At 40.0% G+C, this 24,414-nt stretch overlaps 1 protein-coding gene across 2 annotated transcripts in view; it reads right to left on the bottom strand.

The window, feature by feature from the left end:
* DAB1 (DAB adaptor protein 1) overlaps positions 1–24,414 on the bottom strand; it is a 1,098,018-nt gene that overhangs the window by 394,360 nt on the left and 679,244 nt on the right. The window contains exon 7 of one of the 2 annotated variants that reach the window (XM_057310634.1): positions 12,517–12,560. The exons of the other annotated variant lie outside the window; for it this stretch is intronic. The gene's annotated coding sequence lies outside the window, so the exon portion shown is untranslated. The remainder of the gene's footprint in view (positions 1–12,516; positions 12,561–24,414) is intronic. 2 annotated transcript variants of the gene reach the window in all.

Raw genomic sequence — 24,414 nt, 5'->3', positions numbered from 1 at the left:
TATACATTAATCCAATTTAATACTTAAAGAACCCCAAAAAACTATTTGTATATTTTTATACTTAGCCTTGTTCTGAGGAAAACATGAATTCACATTTTATAGGTTAAAATAAACTCAGTTTAAATATCTTACCCAAAGTTACACAGTCAGACCAACAGAAAATGAAAAATTTAAATGCTATTTATAAGAGCATGTCACAAAGTAGGAGTAGATTGACAAAAGTCATGCAAGATTTCTGCCCAAAACTTACAAAATTTTAAGGGCAACAGTTAAAGAAGACCCAAATAAATGGAGAACCTTACCATATTCATGCTTTGGAAAACTCAATGTTGATGTCAATTCTCCCCAGATTTAACTATACGTTTAGTACAAACCCAATAAAAATGCCACCACATTTTTTCAAGAAATTGACAAGCTAATTCTAAAATGTATGTAAGAATGCAAAGGAACTTAGAATAGCCAAAACAATCCTGAGAAAGAAGGGCAAAATTAGAAAGCTTATCCTATCCGATTTCAAGACTTACTATAAACCTACAATAATCGAGACAGTACAGTCTTAGCATTCAGGATAGATAAAGTGATCAATGGAACAGACTACAGAATCCAGAAATAGAACAACATATATGTAGTCAATTGATTTTTTTTTTTTACAAAGGTGCCAGTGCAATTTATTGAGGAAAGAAAAGTCTTTAAAGTATGGTATCGGAACAAATAGACAAACATATGGAAAAAAATAACCTCTATCCTTTCCTTCCACCATATATAGAACAATATACAATCACTAAAATAGTAAAGATTCTAGAAAAGAACTATAGAGAGGATCCTCCTGATTTAGAGGTATGCACAGATCTCTTAGACAAAAAAATCATTGAACATAAAAGAAAATATAATTAATTAGACTTTATCAAAATTTAAAACATGTGATGATCATAAGACAGCATTAAGGAAATTAATGGTAAACCACAAGCCCAGAGAGAATATTCAAAATACATACCTGACAAAGGGCTTAAATCCAGAAAATATAAACAACCCCTATTAATTAATAATAAAAAGATAAGCAACCTAATCAAAATGGAAAAAACACTTGAACAGACACTTTACCAAAAAAAAAAAAAAAGAAAGATATATTGAATAGCCAATAGGCACATGAGAAGGTGTGTGACATCTTTGATCATAAAGAATATGCAAATAAACCATAATGAGATATCGCTTCACACCCAGTAGAACGGCTAAAATTTTGGAAGCCTGACAACATTCGACTGGTGAGGATGTAGAACTCCCATGTTTCCAGTGAAAGTGTACAATGGTGTCACCGTGTTGGAAAACTAGCCAGCACTTTCTTATCAAGTTAAGCATACATCTATTCTTTGGACATTTATAGGTGTTCCACTCCTAAGGATTTACCCCTGATAAATAAAACAAGTACACACACACACACACACACACGTAATGCACACACATACACACAAACATATATATATATTAGAAGGTCTATAGCATCTTTACTTGTAATAGGTCAAACTGGAAACAACACAAATGTCTTTCCACAGGAGGATGGATAAATAAGTTGTGGATTGGTCATACAGTGGAATACTGCTACGCAAGAAACAGAATTACCTACTCAAGAGTACAGCAACATGGATAAATCTTTTAAAAATATTGAATGAAAGAAACCAGACACCTAAAAGAACATTATTATGATTCCTTCTACGTGAAAATAAAGAATAGGCAAATTAAATCTATGATGAGAAAAATCAGAACACTGGTTGCCTCTGTGGAAGGGGGTTGTTTGGAAAGGGGCACAAGGTACTTTCTGGAATAATGGAATATACTCTATCTTTAATGTAGTGTTGGTTATATAGGCAAATACATTGACCAAAACCGGCCAAACTACTCTTAAGATCTATGCATTTCAATATATATTTATTTCATGTTACTTTCAAAAATGTTAGAAGAGCAAGTGCAGAGGAAGTGGAGCAGCCAATCAGAGCCCACAATCCTTATGGGAACCACTCCATATGTGGCCCAACGCAGATATCTGGGCTAATGTTGCAAGTTCTAAATGAAATGTTACACTCTCAACAAAAAGAGTGCTCTAGGTTATGTTACCAAAGCGATATGTGTGTGTGTGTGTGTGTGTGTGTGTGTGTGTGTGTGTGTTTAAAGTATCCTTTAAAATACAATAATGCAAGAATGGTCAGGCCAAAATAGAGTACCCCTCACAAAACAAAAGTACTGTCCAGCAATGCTGTGGGTGTCACCAGAAGGTAAAGAATTTCCTGGCACCGGAGCTAATCAACTATAGGTTGGATGATGGCTTAGCAGAAATTGGATAGACAAATTCAAGCTCCAGGTTGTGGAAGTGAATGGAGGAATGGAATCCTGAGCAATAAGACCTTTACGTTCTCCTTCGAAACCCCAAAAGATTATGATTCCCTGGAGAGTTTTTCTCAAAAAGCTCTGAAACCACAGTTATACTTCAAATGGTTTTCTCCCCTGTCCCAGAAAGCCAATAAGAGGCTATATAAAACTCTATACTGGGAGGTCTAGGCTGTGTGGTTGAATTTGTATGAAAACCTCACAAGGAAAAAGTCACCACTCTTTCCTGGAAATGTACTGATGCAAATCACACTTTATAAAATATTTTTTTTAAATAAAAAGAATGTAATTGCTCACTGAATTGTAATATGAATGCAAATTAACTTACTGTAATTATACTGTGCAATTTTCTACTTTAAAAACTTAGAAAATGGAAGAGACCTGATAAGTAATTTGAACTGTAATTCTTCATTGTGTTCCTTCATTATGCAATGGTTACCATAAGCAATTTGCTCTGTTTTAATGTAAAATGTTTTTCCTTCATACCTTTACATTGGCAGGACTCAAATGAGACCATTCAGTATATACAGATACCCGTTTTTCCCCCACAAGTACACGGTAGAAATAATCGAGATAAAATTAATACAGCACAAGGGAATTTGCGAAAGATTCTTAATATATTTTCACTTTGGAACCTTTAGCACTTTAAGTGTCTCTCCATGCTATGTCCTCAACGTGTTTTAAATAATCAGGGAATTCCTAACCAAATAGCAGTCAGATGATCAGCATTCATGCTTTAATGGCAAGGCTTTGGTATAGAAATAAAGAAAATGGGTTTAGTCTCATCTCTGCCACTAATTAATTGTGTGACCTTCCTCATGCTGGCCCTCATTTTGCTCATATGTAAATCAGAAGGTTGGGCTAGGTGATTTCCAGCTTCTACCTAGCTCTTACAATCTCAGATGGCTCTGTAGTCATTCTTTGCTTTGCATTGTTTAAGCAACATGAGTGACAGTAAATGAATTTCTTATTTAGACTTAATGACTGTCTGAATGAACCACAAGCCCTCTGGTGCAGTCATTCATTGCTGAAGGATGTCTAACGCAAAGATCATCTGTGATGATGCAAATGTAAAAAAATAATAATTACCTGTTTTCATGCTAATAATAATTTGCATGTGTAGTTCCCTCAGTGTGGTTCCTGTTATCTGCAAGGCGAAAAGACAGAGAGCTGGGGATCTCATTAAGCAGCAGCACACTGTAGTGGAAAGAGAGGTCGGTAAAGCTTGGAATCATGAGACTTTGGTTTGGCATTTCCTTGGGCTAATAACCATACTAGGCTTCAGGAATTTCATCTCTTAGACTGGATGCCCTCAACTACTTTCCTGGATGTTGTTAAGATTAAGCACATAATGAATGGGAAAGTCATTTGGTCACCTGTATTTGTAAATGTCTCATTTAATCCCCTCAGCAACCCTGTGAAGTAGGTGCTCCCCTTATCTCTACTTTCCAGCACATGTACACATACACACGCTCACACATATACCACACACACACAGACACCACACATACACTCACACATATACCACACACACACCACACATACACACACTCACACATACACCACACACATACACCACACACATACACCACACATACACACACTCACACATACACCACACACACACCACACATACACACACTCACACATACACCACACACATACACCACACATACACACACTCACACATACACCACACACACACCACATACACACACTCACACATACACACACACACCACACATACACATACTCACATATACACCACACACATACACCACACATACACACACTCACACATACACATACTCACACATACACCACACACACACCACCACACACACACCACACATACACACACACATACACATACTCACACATACACCACACACACACACCACCACACACACACTCACACATACACACACACATACATACACCACACACACACCACACATACACATACTCACATATACACCACACACATACACCACACACACACACCACACATACACACACTCACACATACACATACACCACACACACACACCACCACACACACACCACACATACACACACTCACACATACACCACACACACACCACCACACACACACCACACATACACACACACATACACATACACCACACACACACACCACCACACACACACTCACACATACACACACACATACATACACCACACACACACCACACATACAGATACTCACATATACACCACACACATACACCACACACACACACCACACATACACACACTCACACATACACATACACCACACACACACACCACCACACACACACCACACATACACACACTCACACATACACCACACACAGACACCACACACACCACACATACACACACTCACACATACACCACACACATACACCACACATACACACACACAAACACATACTCACACATACACCACACACACACAGCACACATACACACACTCACACATACACACACACACACACCACACATACACTCACACATACACACACACATACACCACACACACACCACACATACACATACTCACACATACACCACACACATACACCACACACACACACCACACATATACACCACACATACACTCACACACACTCACATACACACACTCACACATACACCACACATACACACACTCACACATACACCACACACATACGCCATACATACACACACACATACTCACACATACACCACACACACACACCACTACACATACACACACTCATACATACACCACACACATACACCACACACACACACCACCACACACACACTCACACATACACACACACATACATACACCACACACACACCACACATACACATACTCACATATACACCACACACATACACCACACACACACACCACACATACACACACTCACACATACACATACACCACACACACACACCACCACACACACACCACACATACACACACTCACACATACACCACACACAGACACCACACACACACCACACATACACACACTCACACATACACCACACACATACACCACACATACACACACACAAACACATACTCACACATACACCACACACACACACCACACATACACACACTCACACATACACACACACACACACCACACATACACTCACACATACACACACACATACACCACACACACACCACACATACACATACTCACACATACACCACACACATACACCACACACACACACCACACATATACACCACACATACACACACTCACACATACACACAGTCACATACACACACTCACACATACACCACACATACACACACTCACACATACACCACACACATACGCCATACATACACACACACAAACACATACTCACACATACACCACACACACACACACCACTACACACACACACACACTCATACATACACCACACACATACACCAAACACACACACCACACATACACACACTCACACATACACACACTCATACATACACCATACACATACACCACACACACACACCACACATACACATACTCACACATACACCACACACACCACCACACACACACCACACATACACACACTCACACATACACACACACATACAATACTCACACATACACCACACACACACACCACACATACACATACTCACACATACTCACACAAACCACTACACACACACCACACATACACACACACACACACACTCATACACCACACACATACACCACACACACACCACACATACACATACTCACACATACACCACACACACCACCACACACACACTCACACATACACACACGACACACATACACACACGACACACATACACCACACACACACCACACATACACACACTCACACATACACATACATATACACATACACCACACACACACACCACCACACACACACCACACATACACACATACACTCACACATACACCACACACACCACACATACACACACTCACACATACACTCACACATACAGACACTCATACATACACCACACACATACACCACACACACACACCACACACAAATATACACTCACGCATACACCACCACACACATATACACCACACACACACACCACCACACACACATATATACACTCACATATACACCACCAAACACACATATACCACACACACACCACCACTTACACCACCACACACACATATATACACTCACACATACACCATACACATGCCCCAGAAGTAAAACAACTTGTTCAGGGTCACACAGCCCTTGACACTTGTCTGTCCTGTCTATCCAGAAGGGATAGTAATATCACTTCACTTCTGAATTCTCATATCCAGGTAAATTTTTTTGTCTCAACAAGTATGATCTTCTTAGAGAAAGGGAGTTATTTCATCTTTGTTAAAACCAACGGTACTATGAGCCTCTACTCCTCAACTATACAATGGCAATAATAGTACCAGTTTCTCTAAAGGATACTCTTCAGTTCCCTCTTCGGCTCTCATCCCACCCACACCCAGCCCATTTCTCCCTTTCTAAAAACCCAGTTCCAATGTTGAGAAGCATGTGATTTCTCAGAAGCTGTCTTCACCCTCAGCTCTGGATCGGAGCACGTGACCTAAGCTAAGCCAGTCAGCAGACTCCATCCACCTGACCAGCATGGTTGATTCAGGGCTTGGCAGAAAACCTGTCCAATCAGACTTCTGCTGGAAAACTGAGACAAAAAACATATCCTGTGGACCAGAAAGCAGCAGTGTAGACTCCTAAAGGGAACGGGTCTTATGCTAAAGCTGGATCCAAAGAGGTCAAAGCAGAGAGACCAAAAGAACTCATCCTCTCACATCATGGAGTCACTGTCTAAAGTCAGCATCGCATGAACAATAACATGAGCCACTGTATCCTTTTGATCATCTAAGCCAGCATCGCTTATAGTTTCTGTTACTTCTGCCCAAACCATGCCATCAATGTAATGAAGTCATGAATGAGAGATTGCAAAGGCTACACAATCATAAAATTCAGTAATGGTGATTATGACAACAATGACATGATGACCGAGTGAAGGAGAGCAATACCTTTCAACAAACATGGCTCTGGAATTTCACATAGATCAGAAATTTCCTTCAGTGGTTAAAGTGAGTTCATTTTTCTGTGTTTCATCTAGATTCATTTTATAATCTTCTAGCAGCATCCTCTTATATATCCCCGATCAAACCACAAAGAGGATGGATCTTTTCCTGACCGTGCCTTCTACGTGCTTGCCTCCATTCCTTCCCTCAGGCTATTTCCTCCTCCAGGATTACTTTTCCCCATTCCCATGTACTGAAGTCCTTCCCAATGTGTAGAACCTAGTTTAAATGAAGCCCCCCCCCCATCATTCTCTCTTTCTGCTTCCTTTATATGTTGTGCCTACTTAAAATCCTGATCCCTACCATGTGTTGGAGCCATTTTTCACACGTCTGGATCCCCTATAAGGACTATAATCTCTTAGAGTAGAGGCTAAGCTCCTTATAAACAGCAGAGAGAAAGAGATGTATGTGACACCTGTCACTGCACTAATTTCAAGGGTGATTCAGCTGATGTGGTGGTAATTCCACCAATGATCAGTCATCAATCAAAAGCATATAAGGAGCACCTTATGAAGAGATGGAAAGTCTTCATAATTAGGAATGCTTAGACTTCAATCTAACTGGGAGTTATGAAAAAAGACAGGATAGTGGAAGGAAGGAAGGAAGGAAGGAAGGAAGGAAGGAAGGAAGGAAGGACGGAAGGAAGGAAGGAATGGAGGAACCCCAGTCTGGTTCCAGGTGCTATCACTTGTTCTCTCATCTGCATTACTGAATCACATTATGAATCCCTTTATTATGGGCATTTGTTTAATGCCTGTCCCACCAACAGACTGAAAGCCATCACTTCAGCTTCCCTGTGCCTCATTTTCTATAGCCAGATCTTTCTCCAACCGTGTCAATGTAACATTTTAAAAACATAATTCACATATTCTCACTTAAAACACATCAATGATTCCTCATTGTACTTCAGTTTCCAAAAGTCTCGATAAAGGCTTTCAAATCCCTCCATGATCTGACCCAGCCTCCCAGCCTCAACTTACTCCGCTCTCCCCCTGCTCGTTATATTCCAGCCACAGCGGCCTTCATGCCCTTCTACACACCCCCATATCAAGGCCTTTGCAAGTAATGTTTTATCTGCTTGGAATGGTATCTCCCCATGTCTCCAGCAGCTTCAGCCCAGGCCCCAGCTCCTATACGTTCACTGGTGCTAGCTTCACTGTCACTTGTTTAGAGGTCTGACCTTACTCCCAGCCTTAAGGAGTTTCCTCGGTTAAAATCTTTCAAGGCACCTGTAATTTCCCTTCACAGACCTAATTACAATTTAAAACTGTCTATGTATAACAATATGTAAAATATAATTTCATTTTATATTTTGGCTTAATGTCTATTTCCCCTCGTAGACTATAAGCTCCACAAGGGCAGAGCGATGATTTTGTTTGTTTGTTTGTTTGTTGTTTTTGTGTTTGGTCACTGTAGTAGGTTGGATGGTGGCTCCCCAAGATATGTGTCCATGGCTTAATCCCCAAAATCTATTTGGAAAGAATCTTTGCTGTCTTTGCTTCTCAAGTTAGGATGTTGAGATGAGAAGATAATCCAGGTTGGGGCACCTGGGTGGCTCAGTAGGTTAGGTGTCTGACTCTTGATTTCAGCTCAGGTCATGATCTCAGGGTTGTAAGATCGAGCCCTGTTAGCTCTATGCTAACAGGAGTCTGCTTCTTTCCTTCTCTCTGCCCCTTCCCCTGCTTGTGCTCATTATTTATCTCTCTCAAATACATAAATTAATAAATCTTTTTTTAAAAAAGACAGTCCAGGATTATACAGGTGGGTCCTAAATCAAATTAAAAATATCCTTATAAGACACACACAAGGGAGACAGAGAAAAGGAGGCAGTGTGACCACAAGGACAGAGATTGGAGTGATGTAGCAATAAGCCAAGGAACAGCTGATGGCAGAAGAAACTGGAAGAGGCAAGGAATGGATTCTTCCCGAAAGACCCTGTAGGGAGCCCAGCTGTGTGGACACCTCGACGCTGGACTTGGGCCTCCAGAATTACAAGAGAATAAATACCTGCTGTTCTAAGTCACTACATTTGTGGCAATTTGTTAGAGCAGCTCCAGGACACTAAAACAGTCACCTATGTATTTCTGTACTAGTTACATCACTGAGTGCTGATCAGTGATTGCACGCTGAGCGAACAAGTGAGCATTCATAGAGCAAAAGTTATACACGTCCATCCTCGTATACCAGATCTTTCCACAGTGAACAGAGCACGCTAGGTCTTCAAATTATTTATTAGATTTCATTTAATTTGAATTCATTTTATAGAAAATACAGGCATATGAAATTTTTAAAGCTTAAATATGCGAAAGAAACTTAAAGATTTAACGAAGCAACGTTCTCTTTTATAAATGAGAACTATAGAATGGAGAAAGGTTATCTGACTTACCTAAGATCACACGGCAGGCTCAGGCTGAGGGAAATTGCATTTATTTCTATAATTCCTATGCCAACATCTACTAGAGTATCCTCCCTAAGTACAATTGCATTATTCTAATTAAAATCATTTGATATGTTGCTGCTGTCTTTAGTCAAAGACTCAGGCATTCATTGTCATTAAACTAGTTAGTATGTGTAGGTCTGCACTGATAACGAAATAAATATTGAACTAAATCCCAAGAATTGCAAGATAAAAATTTTATCCATTCAAATTCCAAGAAATCCAAGAGGGAATATCAACATTAGATAGACATTTACTATTACATTTTACTTGATTTAATTATGATTTCATTATTGGTATTCAAATATTTAAGCAGCTTATCAGGCATTATCTCTTCATTTAAGAATTTACCCCAAAAATATATTAAAATGCATAGAGTAAACCAACTCACTTCAGTACTAAGGTCTTCCCCCACTTAATTTCTGACTTAGGGATAACTTCACTTGAGAAGTATCTAATGGTTATGGCTTAAATTGAATGCTTTCCCATATATTACCTGTGCATGGCAGAAAAGACTACATATGATTCTGTCAATACAAAAGGAGTATCTTGAATCAATCCTTCTTTCCTTCCTCTTCCTCTATGTGGAAACACAATAGAGGTCTGGAAATCAGAATTGCTGTGTTTATTTCATATTAATTGTATGATCTTGGGCAACTGACATGACCTTTTGGGAATCACTCACCCATTCACCTATCCAGCTATTCGGGCACTAATTCCGTAACTACTGATGCCGCCCTACATCATCTGATTCCCAAACACATGTTCTTTTTTGTCATTGTGTCCCCATTCCTCCAGGTAGATGTGCCATGAATACCTCTCTATACCTGTCAACAAAATGAACTGCATAATGATTGTTAGAATCTGGTGTGTTCTTTCCTTTGGATTTACTATATGTGATTAGATTTGGAGAATCCAGTCATAGTTGGGAGGAATCCCCTAAGGTCATTTAGTGAAGTCCCCCACTGCAGATCAATTTTTAATTATGCATACCTATGTAAGTCCTAACCATTATACATTTAAGTATCCATGGGACTGGAGCCTGCAAAATCTCCCTGGAATTTATTCCTCTGAATAACCATGCCTGGTTCCATTTATAAAGTCCGTACTTTTATCATTCGTATGTTCATTTGTCAAAAAACAAAACAAAACCCAAGTATTTTCTCTCTGAATGATGCACTGTGCTAGGCGGTGATGATAGAGAAATGAAAGACTAGTTCTATTCCAAATTAACCCAGAATAATGGGAGAGAAAGATAAGTAAACAGGTAGTTTCTTAAAATCTTGCCCTAAGTGGGCATGGCAGGCTCAGTTGGTGGAACATGTGACTCTTGATCTCAGGGTCATGAGTTCAAGCCCTACATTGGGTATAGAGATCACTTGAATAAATAAACTCAAAAAGTAAATAAATAAAATAGAGCCCTAAGTACTATAGCACAGGTAAGTACTGAGTGCTTTAAATGCCTCCCCCCCTCCCCAGAGAGAGGTATTTAGAGGTGGGGAAGACTTTGTGAGTCCATTAGGACAAAGGTCATCTCAGCCCTTAGCCACTCAACCCACCAGATTCTTCACTATTCAGAGGTTTTCTCCAACTAATTCCTTTCCAGAGACACTGATCACCCTGTTAAGATTCTCAGAGAAGTTCCAAAGAGAGAAATCCTTGTGAAGATTTACCTCTCTCTGGGCAACCATGCGGCTACTGCCCAGATGAGAGACAACTCTTGCATCTTTATTTGTGCTCACACTTGGACTCAGTTTGCTACTGCCTCGGTATATTTCACTAGTTTTTAGGGGGAGATGTACTCCATCTTTGAGCTTTCTTTTCAGAGAGGTCAATAAAGAAGCAGCTTCCCAGAGAAAAATACCGTATGATGGTTACATAATGTGAAACCCAGGTCTGATTACACCAGGCCCTTCCTTGAAATCATTTGACAGCTCTCCAGGGCCTGAAGGAGAAAATCCGGTGTCTTTAATGTGGCGTATGAGACCTCCGTGGTGAGCACGTGTGCACACTGCAGCATCTCTTATCGAGAGGGCCCCGCACATCAGAGGCCACCAGGCAGAAGCCCTTCAGGTTGTGGCCAGAGGAGTCCTTGCAGGGGTCAGTGGAGAAGTGATAAGAACTTATCTACATTTTTGGAAGTTTGTTCTACATTCTCTGAATGAAGCAACGATTGAAGCAAAATCTATGTATAGCTCAACTTGCTTCCTTAATACTCTTCAGGAATGAGACAGACCACCAATTAGGAAGCAAAAAACAAGGAAAGAAAATAAGTAACAAAAAATATCCATATAGCACTTTGTTCAAAAAACACCAAAGAGGATTCCAGGATATTTCCTATTACTTCTGTAAAGATGTCAATCTGAAGGTCTGTGGTCAGTATCCTGAGTTACCCCAGTGACAACCCATTACGTATTTTCTTGACAAATCCTAAATTGGCCAATTGTTTGTAAACACAGCCCTCTCTCTGTCCCAGCCATTGTGTACAGGTGCACCCGGGTGAATATATGAATTATTGTCAGTGCTTAGTTATTGCCATACTTTTCTGCACCTACTTACGAAGTGTGCCTTGAATTCAGGGGTTGATACCACTTTTTTTCTTTCTGAAAAAAAAAAAAATACAAAACACAAAAAACTCAAACCAGTTAAAGAAATGACACAACTACTTTTCTCCATGAGGCAATAAACTAGTTATATGAAAAACACCCTCCAGCAACTTGAAGAGTTAGAGTCAAAATAACCCAGCCTGTAAATAATAACATTTGAGTGTTGTATAATTATATTAAAAAATAATCACTGGATTTGTCTCCTCTGATGAATTAACTCACTCAACAGATATTTACTGAGCATCTATTAGACACAACAAAGACACACTGCTGTCTAAGAAATAGATATCATCCTTGCCCTCAAGGTGCAGAGTATTCCCATTCATTCTGAGGGCTTGGTTGCAAAAAGTCAAAACCAATACAGGACACGATTTGATCTGTCTTATTCCTTCATGCTGTCAAGCCAACTCCTCAGACACACACACATACAAACACACACACACACTACATTGAAAACACTGATGAAGAATTGGCCTCCCACTGTTATTGACCCCAGTTCTAAATCACTAAGTGTCATGTACTTGATGCTCCCAATTTTGATTCTGTCCTTATTTTCCTACTTCTGTCCAGAAGGCTCATTTTTTCATAGGAACTTCTTTTTCTCAACCTCTGACTACGATTTTGATTCCTCCGGAGCAACAGCAGCTCCCCTTGTCTTGGATAAACATTTTGCCGTCTGATGTGGGGTCCAGAGGCCTTGGTGGGTTCAGGAGGGAGGGGACAACTCTCTCTCCACCACCCGGTTATAACAAGTCCTCCTCTAACAGCCCAACATAACCCTGCATTTCAAGGCAGCAATGTGTACAGGTAAGAAAAATGATCAGCCATGAACCCTAAGTCAGGACTCTACTTTCCTGTGGCAGTATAAGAACACCAAGTATCACATTAAAATCATGAGCAAGAGCAATCCCTACTGCCACCATGTCAGCTGGAGTCCCCAACCCCTTCTTTACCTGATTGCATAAACGGCTCCCAGGCAGAGGGTGGATTATTTAGGTGCCTTAAGAGATTCTTTTTCAATCTGACTGATGGCTGTGAAACTCTTTTCAAACATGTCATTGAGTGTCTCTTTTTTTTTTACTCAGCTTATGAAAATGTGATATATTTGACACGACTTGCTGTATCTGTTAGGTTGATTTTATTGATTCTAGAATTATTTAGTGTTAAATATATGACAGGCTTTGTAGAGAACCACTGAGAATACAAAAGCCAACTAGACAGCCGTGATCCCTTCCTTTAGGAAGCTTACCATCCTGTGGTAAAAGACATTTTATACACTAGGTTCATGGATCTATCCCAGGCAGTGTTTCACTAGGCGCTTCTAGTAGAGGTCCCTAAACACAAACTGTTAAAGCTCCTTATACTCCTGAAATTCTTTCAATAAGAGAAACATGTTTGTGGGGCACCTGGGTGGCTCAGTCAGTTAAGCATCTGCCTTCGGGTCAGGTCATGATCCCAGTGTCCTGGGATCAAGCCCCATGCTGGGCTCCCTGCTTGGCGGGGAGTCTGCTTCTCCCTCTCCTTCTGCCACTCCCCCTGCTTGTGTTCTCTCTCTCTCTCTGTCAAATAAATAAATAAATAAATAAATAAATAAATAAATAACTTTAAAAAAGGGAGAGAAACATGTTTGTGATTATTCAGCTGAAAGAGAATGACTGAAATGCAAACAAGTAAGGAAAGAGGCCACACTGGGTTAAATTCATACTCAAGTGGAAATGACTGACATTGGATATTATTTTGTGAATACAGCTCTTGATGGAGATGAGGTAAAGAGGAAGATAGAGTAGGTTTTGAATCAGGGGAATCACAGCAGAGAGAAACCTGGTGTTACAAGGGGGAGAAATTACCTACCTAATAATTTAGCTTATGGTGAGTCCTTTGAGATAGATAGATAGATAGATAGATAGATAGATAGATAGATAGATATTTGATGAAAAGAATACTAAGTTCTAGATTCTTGTTTGGGCTCAACCACTTCACTTTGGGTTCTGAAAAAGGCCCCTAATCTCTCTGGAATTTAAATTACTTGTTTATTAAAAGGGGGTAACATAGTCTATCCTAATATCTCATAAATTTATTGGGAAGGTAATATTGATCATAGGCTATACACATGTAAGGTGTTACTAAGGCAGGAACACTGTTACACTGCACTGGATACCTCAAATTACCTCCAAAAGATGAATGAAACAAGTGTAAGCAGGGGCACTGATTTAAAAGTAATTATACATCCATAAATCTTTGTTGGTCCAATAATAAAGTTCTACTCTCAGACTTCAAAATAACGAACTTTAATTTACCTGAAGCCATGTTTTCAGATTATAATAACTGAGAATTCCTTTATGCCTTTCAAAGGAATTATTATGTCATAGGGCTTATCTCACACCTTTGAAATAACTATATTCTGGGAGGACTGCCTGGTTTCTGTTGCCCAATTGTCCCACAGTTAACATAAGAGATACATGACTCACTTAAAATACCATAATGCTTTTTATGTTTTTTAAAGGAGATATTGTTTCGTTTTATACTAGCCGTGATTTAATTGTGGGTCATGAAACCCAATGGACTCATCGAGTCCTCAGGCCAACAATCATTACAAGTCCCCTCCTGGCCTTAGATGGCTCAGCTAATTCGAGACCCCAGACTCGACCAGGACCACCAGCTTCCAGACATGCCTCTGCCTTCACTGCATTTTGGTAGCTCTCCCACATGCCCTCTTGTCTGCTCCCAGTCCTTGCTGAGAGGTTAATTTACTGAGGTTCAAAGAAGTTAAGCTTCTGCCCACAGACACATTGAAAAAGGTGAACCTCTAAGATTTGAACTTGGTTTCTAAGGCACCAAAGCCCATCTGTGTTCTTTCTACCACATCCTGCTGATTTGCAGAGCATCTGATTTCTTCGTAGTGAGAATCTTTTTTAGTGGGAGAGACCTGGGTTATAGTATTCTATTAAAAAAAAAAAACTATGTTAAAAGATGTTTTGTGATGTGTAGGACAAAGAGGGCTATTTAAATTGAAATCATTTTCCTAGTATCCAAGATCTCTAAATCTCATGCACATTAAGTTTGAATTAACACTAACAAGGGTCTAACAGCTTTGATGCTGTGTTCTTAGATAATTAAATTCTTAGGAAATCATTCCACATTTGAGGGAGAAGCGAAGGACACAGTGAGTTCAGTCTTAATTCAAAGTCACTTACACATTGTTACCTGCTGTTTCCAGGCCTTCACAGAATCAGCAGGGAGGATTTGATATTAAAAATGAGGGTTTCTCTCTTTCTCTTTCTACACCCCCCCTTTTTTGGCCAAATTCTCAGGGTGGGGGGAATGGTGGAATTGTCAACAGGAATTCTTCCTAAGCTGTCACTTTACTTTGGCATTTATCATATATAGAATACTCAGGCTATTCTGTATCCTGAAGTGGAGGCCCTAGCAATATCCCTTCCTTCAAAACTGTGCCCCACTTTGTACGTATGAAGTGCTTTATAGTTTACACAGCCCTTTTCCCATTATTGCATGTGACTCTCGGAGGCACCTGTAGATGTTTAAAAGATGGCACGTTCTTCTGTGTCACCGTCCAAAGAAAAGGTGTCCTGGCTGCCTATAGGCCTCATGAAGTAGCATTTATGTTGGTAACATTTTACATCCTAAGCTAACATTTGACCCTGAGACTTTGAGTTGTAAAATAAATCTTGTCATACCTGAGAAGTGATTCAGCAGGGGAATACCGACTCACAGCAACAAACCTCATGAGAGGCTGAGGAAGACACTTTGAATTCCAGCTGAAGATTTTGTGGTGGGAAACAGAACTACCAGGGGGTGGTAACTATCAGATGAGCATAAGCAAGGCATTTTGTTCGGGGACAGTGAAGTTATCAGAAGGTTGTTTGATTTTCAAGATGAGAAAGCAGAAGCTCAGAGAGATGAACGAACTTGCCAGAAGCCATCCAGGTGGTAAGTGATGAAAACAACTGGAACCCTCCATCCCCCTTCTAGGGATGGAGCCAGCATTGGGGTAGAGGGGTGGCTGGTGGCCCTTGAGCCAGGTCCTGTTCCCTTCCTGGTAAATAAATGCTTAGATGAGCACCATGGATCTTATCCTCATGTCTCTCTTTAGTGTCTTTCTGTAACTAATCCCCACCCTTGGCTTAGTAAGGTGTCATTTCAGCTTTGTTCTGGTGTAGGAGGGTGATTCTTTTGCTTTAAAGATTTATTTATTTATTTATTTATTTGAGAGAGAGTGACAGTGGGGGGAGGGGCAGAGGGAGAGAATCTCAAGCCGACTCCCCACTAAGCGCAAAGCCCAAGAGTGGCGGTCCATCCCAGAACCCTGAGATCATGACCTGAGCTGAAACCAAGAGTCCGATGCTTAACCGACGGAGCCACCCAGGCTCCCCGTGATTCTTTCACTTTGAGGCAACTGTGTATATTTCTACTTTGATCTCATAGGCATTGGTTTAGTCAGTAAACTCCTCTGTAGGCCGAGGTGGTGCCTACAACCAGGTCTGCACACCAGGCTATAACTCTTTCCAGTAGATGAGGCAGCAGTTATTATCCCCATTTTTCATATAAGGAACCACACAGTCAGAGAATTTCTATAATTCAGTCGGGGTCAGACAGCTTGTAAGTAAAGGTTCCAGATTTGATCCACACTTTGGCTTTAGGTCCTATGCTCCTTCTAGTGTATCACAATGGCTATGGGTAACAATAATCATACTATTCATCAAGCACTGTTCTAAATATTTTATTTTATTTTTATTTTTTTATTTCCCTAGTTTTTGATGTAAAGTCCCATGATTCATTACTTATTTTATTTTAAAACAGAGGGAGAGAGAGTGGAGGGAGGGGCAGAGGGAGAGAGAGAGAGAATCTTAAGCAGGCCCCAAGCTCAGCGTGGAGTATGATGTGGGGCTCGAATTCATGACCCTGAGATAATGACCTGAGCCACCCAGGGGTGCCTTAATATTTTAAATACTAACTCATTTGATCATGACAGCAGCCCCATAAAGCATTTCTCACAGTTAACTATTCTTTCCATTTTATAGATGATGCATTTATGGCACAGAGAAATCAACTAACTAGTTCAAAACTATGCAGTGAGTAAGTAAGAGCCCCAGGATTTAAACCCCTGACTCTGTGCTCTTAACCACACCCTTATGAGTAGAAGAAGACCGCCCCAGTGGGGGCTTCTGGGAATACCTGGAGGGTCTTGGCTTAGCCAACATCCTTTTCTCATCTATTGACAATGCTAAAATTCCAGCACTGGAGCCTCACTCTGATTTATAGAAGGGTGTCCTAGCTTCTAAAAATGCAAAGAGTCATGCTTGTGAATTACTCACATGACAATGTAGCAGAATATTTGAGGATATGCAGGTTTTGTGAATGGAGATTGTATCATACCAGGACCTTGCCGAGGAAGGGAGAAGAGGCTCAACCGCCAAATTTAAGGGTCCCAAACAAGGAGGAGAAAAAAGTAGTATCTACTCTCTAGGATTCTCCCATCCATCAGTCTAATCCTTACTGATAACTCAGAGAGTGGAATATTGTTTGCAGCACAATGCCACTTGTGGAGAAATAAGATTTCAAACTCTGGTCTTTCTGGCTCTAAAACCACTGCTCCTTCTAAATAGCATGATTGCTCCCAGGACATGAACATTTCATTGAGGTCACAATTCTACTCCTTCACCCCAAACTCTTGCCTCCTAAAGACATCACCATCCTAGATGTGAAGACTTTAAATCTGTAATTGAATCAGACTATCAAGTGCCAGAATAATCCATGTTTAGCAAACAGAATGTGGGGGATATTTGAAGAAAGAATTTTCTGAGTGTTTGTTTTTGAAATGCCATTCCCATGAAGCCCCTAATTCGATTACTCCTGGCTATAATATCAAGCTGACAGGAGCCAGCACAGGCTTTACTGTCAATAGAAGAAATCTGAATAAGTGTTTCCCTCATTTGGAAAGATGCCGTCAACTTGCAGAAAAAAGAAAGAGAAAGTGGGTCAGGAAGTGGGTCAGGACTGAACATTTCCCAGGCCTTTATGTTGGATCAAGCACATTCATAATTCCTCAGAATCCTTTCAACAGCCCTACAAGGTAGGCACTACTGCCTTTTTCTAGGCATGAGGAAACTGAAGAAAGTTAAGCCACCGGCATCAAGTTACCCAGCTTCCGAGTGTTGGAGCTATGTTTGCAGACCAACGCCACCTTCCTCCGTGAGCCCAGCAGGCACAACCTCCCCTGACTTCGCTTGCTCATGTCCATGAGCATTTCAGACATGTACAACTCCTACAATGTTAAGAAAGTTTAAATCTAGGGGTGCCTGGGTGGCACAGCAGTTAAGCGTCTGCCTTCGGCTCAGGGCGTGATCCCGGTGTTATGGGATCGAGCCCCACATCAGGCTCCTCCGCTAGGAGCCTGCTTCTTCCTCTCCCACTCCCCCTGCTTGTGTTCCCTCTCTCGCTGGCTGTCTCTATCCTGTCGAATAAATAAATAAAATCTTTAAAAAAAAAAAAAAGTTTAAATCTATGTACCTACCCCATCTAGCCAGTCCTCTTTCTGCTCTTAGGCTCTTACTATCCTATGTCCCAGGCTTTATCAGGTACGATGTGACCATTTCAGTGCTCTTCTGAAGAAAGTACAAAATATACTTGTAAACAGACACCATATCTTGCCTGTTGCCTGCATCAGTGTATTTTCAATGCCTGGCCCACAGTAGGTATTCAATAAACATGGGAGAGGGAAAGGGAGGGAGGGAGGGAGGGACGGAGGGAGGGAGGGAGGGAGGGAGGGAGGGAAAGAAGGAAGGAAGGAAGGAAGGAAGGAAGGAAGGAAGGAAGGAAGGGAGGAGTGGGATGGAGGAAGGGAGGAAGGAAATGAATATTGTAGAAGAAAAAGTAAACTGGTAGAAATTGGGACTTGATTGCCTGAGAAGGAGTTAGAGAGAAGGGAGAGAAGCTAAGAAGACCCAGGCCTGGGCCATCAAGTGTCTTATTGTCTAGGAGATGAAAGTTCTATCTATGAATAGTGATCATTAGTTTACAGGGTGTATTCTTCTAAGAAATGAGAAAGATTTTCGATTATTTTTTATTTCAGAGTTCATATTCAGTTCCATCACTTGAATTACAAGCAAGGAAACAGTTTAACCATATACAAAATTTCTGTATTTATATCTGAGAAACTTTGCCAGAATACTTTTGAATAGGACTCACGAAAATGCTCCTGGCCAGTAAGCCATGGAAAGAAATCTGTTTTGTCAGTGAATCACCCATGTGTTTACACTTCGGAGCTACAAAAGCCTCATGTTGTTTTACTGAAACTTGCCCTGTGGTATATTATCAGAAGGTATATTGTAGCTTGGTAGGCTTGCTGCTCTGTGAGAAGGTCAGAGAATGGAATGAATACCTTGAACCATACCTCCAACTTTGTAATCTAATTTCTTTGAGTCTTCAGACATGTTCCTACAAAAAACATAACCCCCCCGCAAAAAAAAAGAGACAGAAATCAATTTTCTCATTTAATCAGCTTCTTTGTTAATTCAACCATAAATTATGTACTAGAGAAGTCTAATCACATTGTATACGAATCTTGCATAATTTGCATTAATTACAACCTAAGATGTAAGTGCATTATGTGCTATTGTATGTATTTTTAGCTTATCTCATAAAAACCAGTTATAGCTACCTTTGGCAGACATGACTGACTTTTCCAAACACACCGAAGTAGAAAAACAAAATCTTACTGATTAGTTTAGGAAGTGGTGTCTTTTGGTAGGGATCATCTTTTTTTAACTCTACTGGTTCTTAAATCATTGCTAAAGCAGCTCCTCCCAGATTTGCAGAGAACGAGTCTCTCTTGCAGCCCACGAGAGAGAACACCTACGAACCAGTTACACTGCTTACTGCGAACTTCTCGTGAGATGCTTGTGGGCCAGGTTCACTATACCCAGTCTTGACTGCTATTCTCTGGACCCTTAGTTGACTGATAGCAAATGTGGCTCCTGTTCTTTCCCATTTTATAGTCACAGGGTTAATTCCCAACTGTCTTGGAAGTAGTTATAAGGGGAATGAGATAACTCTCACAAACCTACAGGATAATGGGCTGAGGATGATAGATAGCTATGTAGACGGGAAGAAAACTCACTTTTATGGCTAGAGATTCCAGAATATGATATTCTGTTCACTTTCTTAAATTTTTAATTTTAAATTCTTTTCTTTCTTTCTTTCTTATTTTTTTTTTTTTTCCAGTGCGGGGCTTGAATTCGCGACCCTGACATCAAAACCTGAGCTGAGATCAAAAGTCAGGCACTTAACTGACTGAGCCACCCAGGCACCCCTCTGTTCATCCTTTTACTCATTTAACAAACCTTTACTGTATGCCTACCATGCACTAAGAATGAAGTTGAACACTGGGAATTCTAAAATGAATAAATAAAAAATTCTCTATCTTCAAAGAGGTCAGTTTGGTAAAAGAAGAAGAATGTAATCAAATTATGCCAATATTATATTGCAAGTGCTTTAATAAAGATATGTGAAAAGAACATTAATTGATACAAAGGAGAGAGGACAGCATCATCTAGTAGGGGAGGACAATTAGGGAAGAAGGAGAAGATGCAGAGCTGGGTCTTGAAAGATGAAGGGGGATCATAATCCAGAGGAAGACCCAAGGAGATTTCAGGTCAAGGAAAAAGCATGTTCTAACATAAGGGCCACTGTTTGGTATGTGCAAGAAACCACAAGCAGTTTCTAGGGGATAGCAGTGATAAGATTGGATAGGAAGGGATGGATAAGCTCATGGAGCAGCCAGATTCTACTGTGTATATATATCAGATGCTTCCGTCTATCTGATAAGGAAATTGAGGTACACTTGGCTATCCAAGGCCACATAGCTGGGAATTAACAGCAACAAAATCTAAGTGCATGGAATCTGATTCTAGAGTCTCGTTTCTTCGTCATTACATGAGAGTCTGGACTTTATCTTTAGGCTATGGGGGAAAGTTTCAAAGAGAGAAATGGTATGGCAAGAGTAGGTTTTGCAAAGGTCCTTCAAACCCCATGCGGAACATGGATTAGAGAAGGATGTCTGTAAGTGCAAAACCACCTAGCCGACCAGTGTTTATCATCAAGGCAACATGATGAAGACCTAAGCTACTGCAGGGGACATGGTTTCTCCAGCACCAAAAGGTGATTGACCCAAGATGACACAGCCACCTAAGCTGGGACTAAAAAGTGGGGCCTGGACTCTGCTCCACCATCCCACACCATTTACAATCCTGTTAAATATGGTATTAAGAGAAAATACCTTTTATTCTAACATGCAGCTGGGACCCAGACTCACAGAACTCAGAGCTGGAAGAAACCTTAGGTTGACTCAGTACATCTGTCTTCCCCAGTTTGGAATTCCTTACAGAGCATCACTGTCAAATGATGTTCCATTCTTTGCCTGAAGTTGTTAGTAAAAAAACGTTTTTAGAATGATTAACAACATTTACTCGATAAACATTTATTGAACACCTGTTGTGGTCAAGGCATTATGTTTGATGTTGTGGATACAATAAACAAAAGCAAACAGTGTCTTAGGGAACTTACAACCTGATATTAAAACTTGTTTCCCTATAATATCCACCTATTGTCACTAGTTCTGTTTCCTAGAATTATAAAAGTAAGCTGTTCTCTTACGCACAGCAGCATTTCAAATACTGAAAGATTTGAAAGCTCGCAAGGGTTTCTTTGTTTTTTTCTTTTCTAAGATAAACATTCAGTTCCTTCAACAGTTTCTCATATAAGGCAGTCAAATCTGCTAATAACTACTCAGTTTGCAATGAATAAATTGCTAAGCATTACTGAAAAAAACACAGCATCTCTCACTATTAGCAGAGTCCAAGACGGACATAGAAATCAAATCACTTATAATTTGAAAATTACAGATGTTAGTGGCTTTGAGATATCTGACCACCAGAAATGGATGCTGTATTAGAATCCAAATCATAAAGTTAAAATAAAAATGCCATAATACATTTGCACATATGCTTAATATTAAAACAAAGTTATTACATAAATTTCAATAATCAGAAGCCTCTGGTTTAAAAATAGTATTAGAAAAGTAGTTGGAGAAATCTTCTCTCAAACCTCCAAATAAGACAGAAAATCCAAAAACTCATAAAAGCACATCAATAACCACTGTCAAGATAGTGACACATTATTCAAGAATTGCTCATTCATGACAAGCATTGAACGGTTTGAAAATGCAATCAATGTTCCAACTGTATCATCTGATCCTAAAAAGGATGTGATTTAGCCCTTCCCAGCTATCTCTATTCTGAAAGTTAGATCTGTTTCAACTTGAAAACAGGGCAGACAACCTTCTCCTAAATGAGAAAAGTCAAACCCAGAGTGCCCTTCCCAACTTTCCATATTAGCATTCTCTTTTCATAACCACTCTAAACTACAATTGCCAGATTTTAAAAGACAAACAAACAAAAAGAAATCGGGAAGACGATGTTAATGGTAGTGCAATGAATCTGAGGAGGTACGACTTCCACAGCTAAAACTGTGAATTGCCAGAGAAGACAGAGGAGGACACAAGGAATCCTGAACACTGTTGTTCACATACACTGCATCTGATGAGAGCGTCAGGGATCTTTGAGAGGAGGGAAGAGAGGAAAGAGCCTGTCTCAGTTCAGCACGAAACAAATGTGTGGTAGACACAAGGACTGTGGTAAGAACTCTAAGAATCAAGCTGCCATCTGCCATAGATCTGTTAAGGAAATCCGGCCAGCCTGTCAGTGGACAGCAATTGGGGTCAAGGGCAATCCACACACCACATTTGTTGGCACACACTAGGTCTGAATAGATCTGTCCTGTTAAAGGATGAGTATATGGAAAACAACAAAATCAACATGGGGACTGTGAAGAAACAAGTGCTATAGAATAAGGAAAAGGGAATTGTGTATTCCGAAGACTTCTGAAAATTATCTACTGCAGGAATTCCAGAAGAAATAATTTCGGAAATCTATTCGGCATCCCTCAATGCGTGCAAGAAGGTGTGATTTCCAGGAAACCAGAACCAAAAGCCACAAGAAAGAAGGATGGAAGTAAACTAAAAACATTAACAAAATTAGAGCTTGTACAGAAGTAGTGAAGAACAGAAAGATACGGAGAGAAAATGGGATTTATGATGAAGAGGACAGATTTGGAAAACTCTCAAAGGAGAAAAAGGACAAAAACAGATAAAAATAATTAAAAGATAGTAGAGATGGAAGACAGTAAAGAGAATTCCAATCTTATAGGATGGACTGAGGAGCAAAGGAGAATTAAAACAGAATAATCAAAGAGTTAACTGAGAAAAACTTTGCTGAGAGCAAAACAAAAAGCAAAATGACAACCAATTTGAGCCCATAAATTAGAAAAGCTTGCTATATTTTAGGTAAAATCAGTTAACAACAGAATCACACCTATGTAGAACCTGGAAAGAATGGTGGTTTGCACTGTTTCACTGATAAATCATGGTAAATATTTTGGTGTTTGTGTGTGTGTGTGTGTGTGTGTGCGCATTCTCCTTCCAGTGAGGTATTTCATATAGAAGTCTATTTACATACATTTATATATAGCATATATGTGTGCAGACTACACATAGTTTTGTAGCTTTTTTTTTCAATTAACAATGTGTCACACATATTTTCTAGTGCCCTTACATGTTATAAAATATTTTTATAGTAGCCCATAATATCATGAGTTATTTAACTAATGCTTTCCTGTTGGTCACTTAAATCAGTTTAAATGTTCATGATTAGAGACATAACTGTATTAGAAACTTTACTACAAACAACCACATTTCTGTTTATTCCTATGAGGCAAA

This window comes from Ursus arctos, unplaced genomic scaffold (assembly GCF_023065955.2).
Source record: "Ursus arctos isolate Adak ecotype North America unplaced genomic scaffold, UrsArc2.0 scaffold_12, whole genome shotgun sequence".
Taxonomy (NCBI): Eukaryota; Metazoa; Chordata; class Mammalia; order Carnivora; family Ursidae; genus Ursus; species Ursus arctos.
Note: the sequence above shows the minus strand (reverse complement) of the source record. Positions and strands in the feature narration are given on the sequence as shown.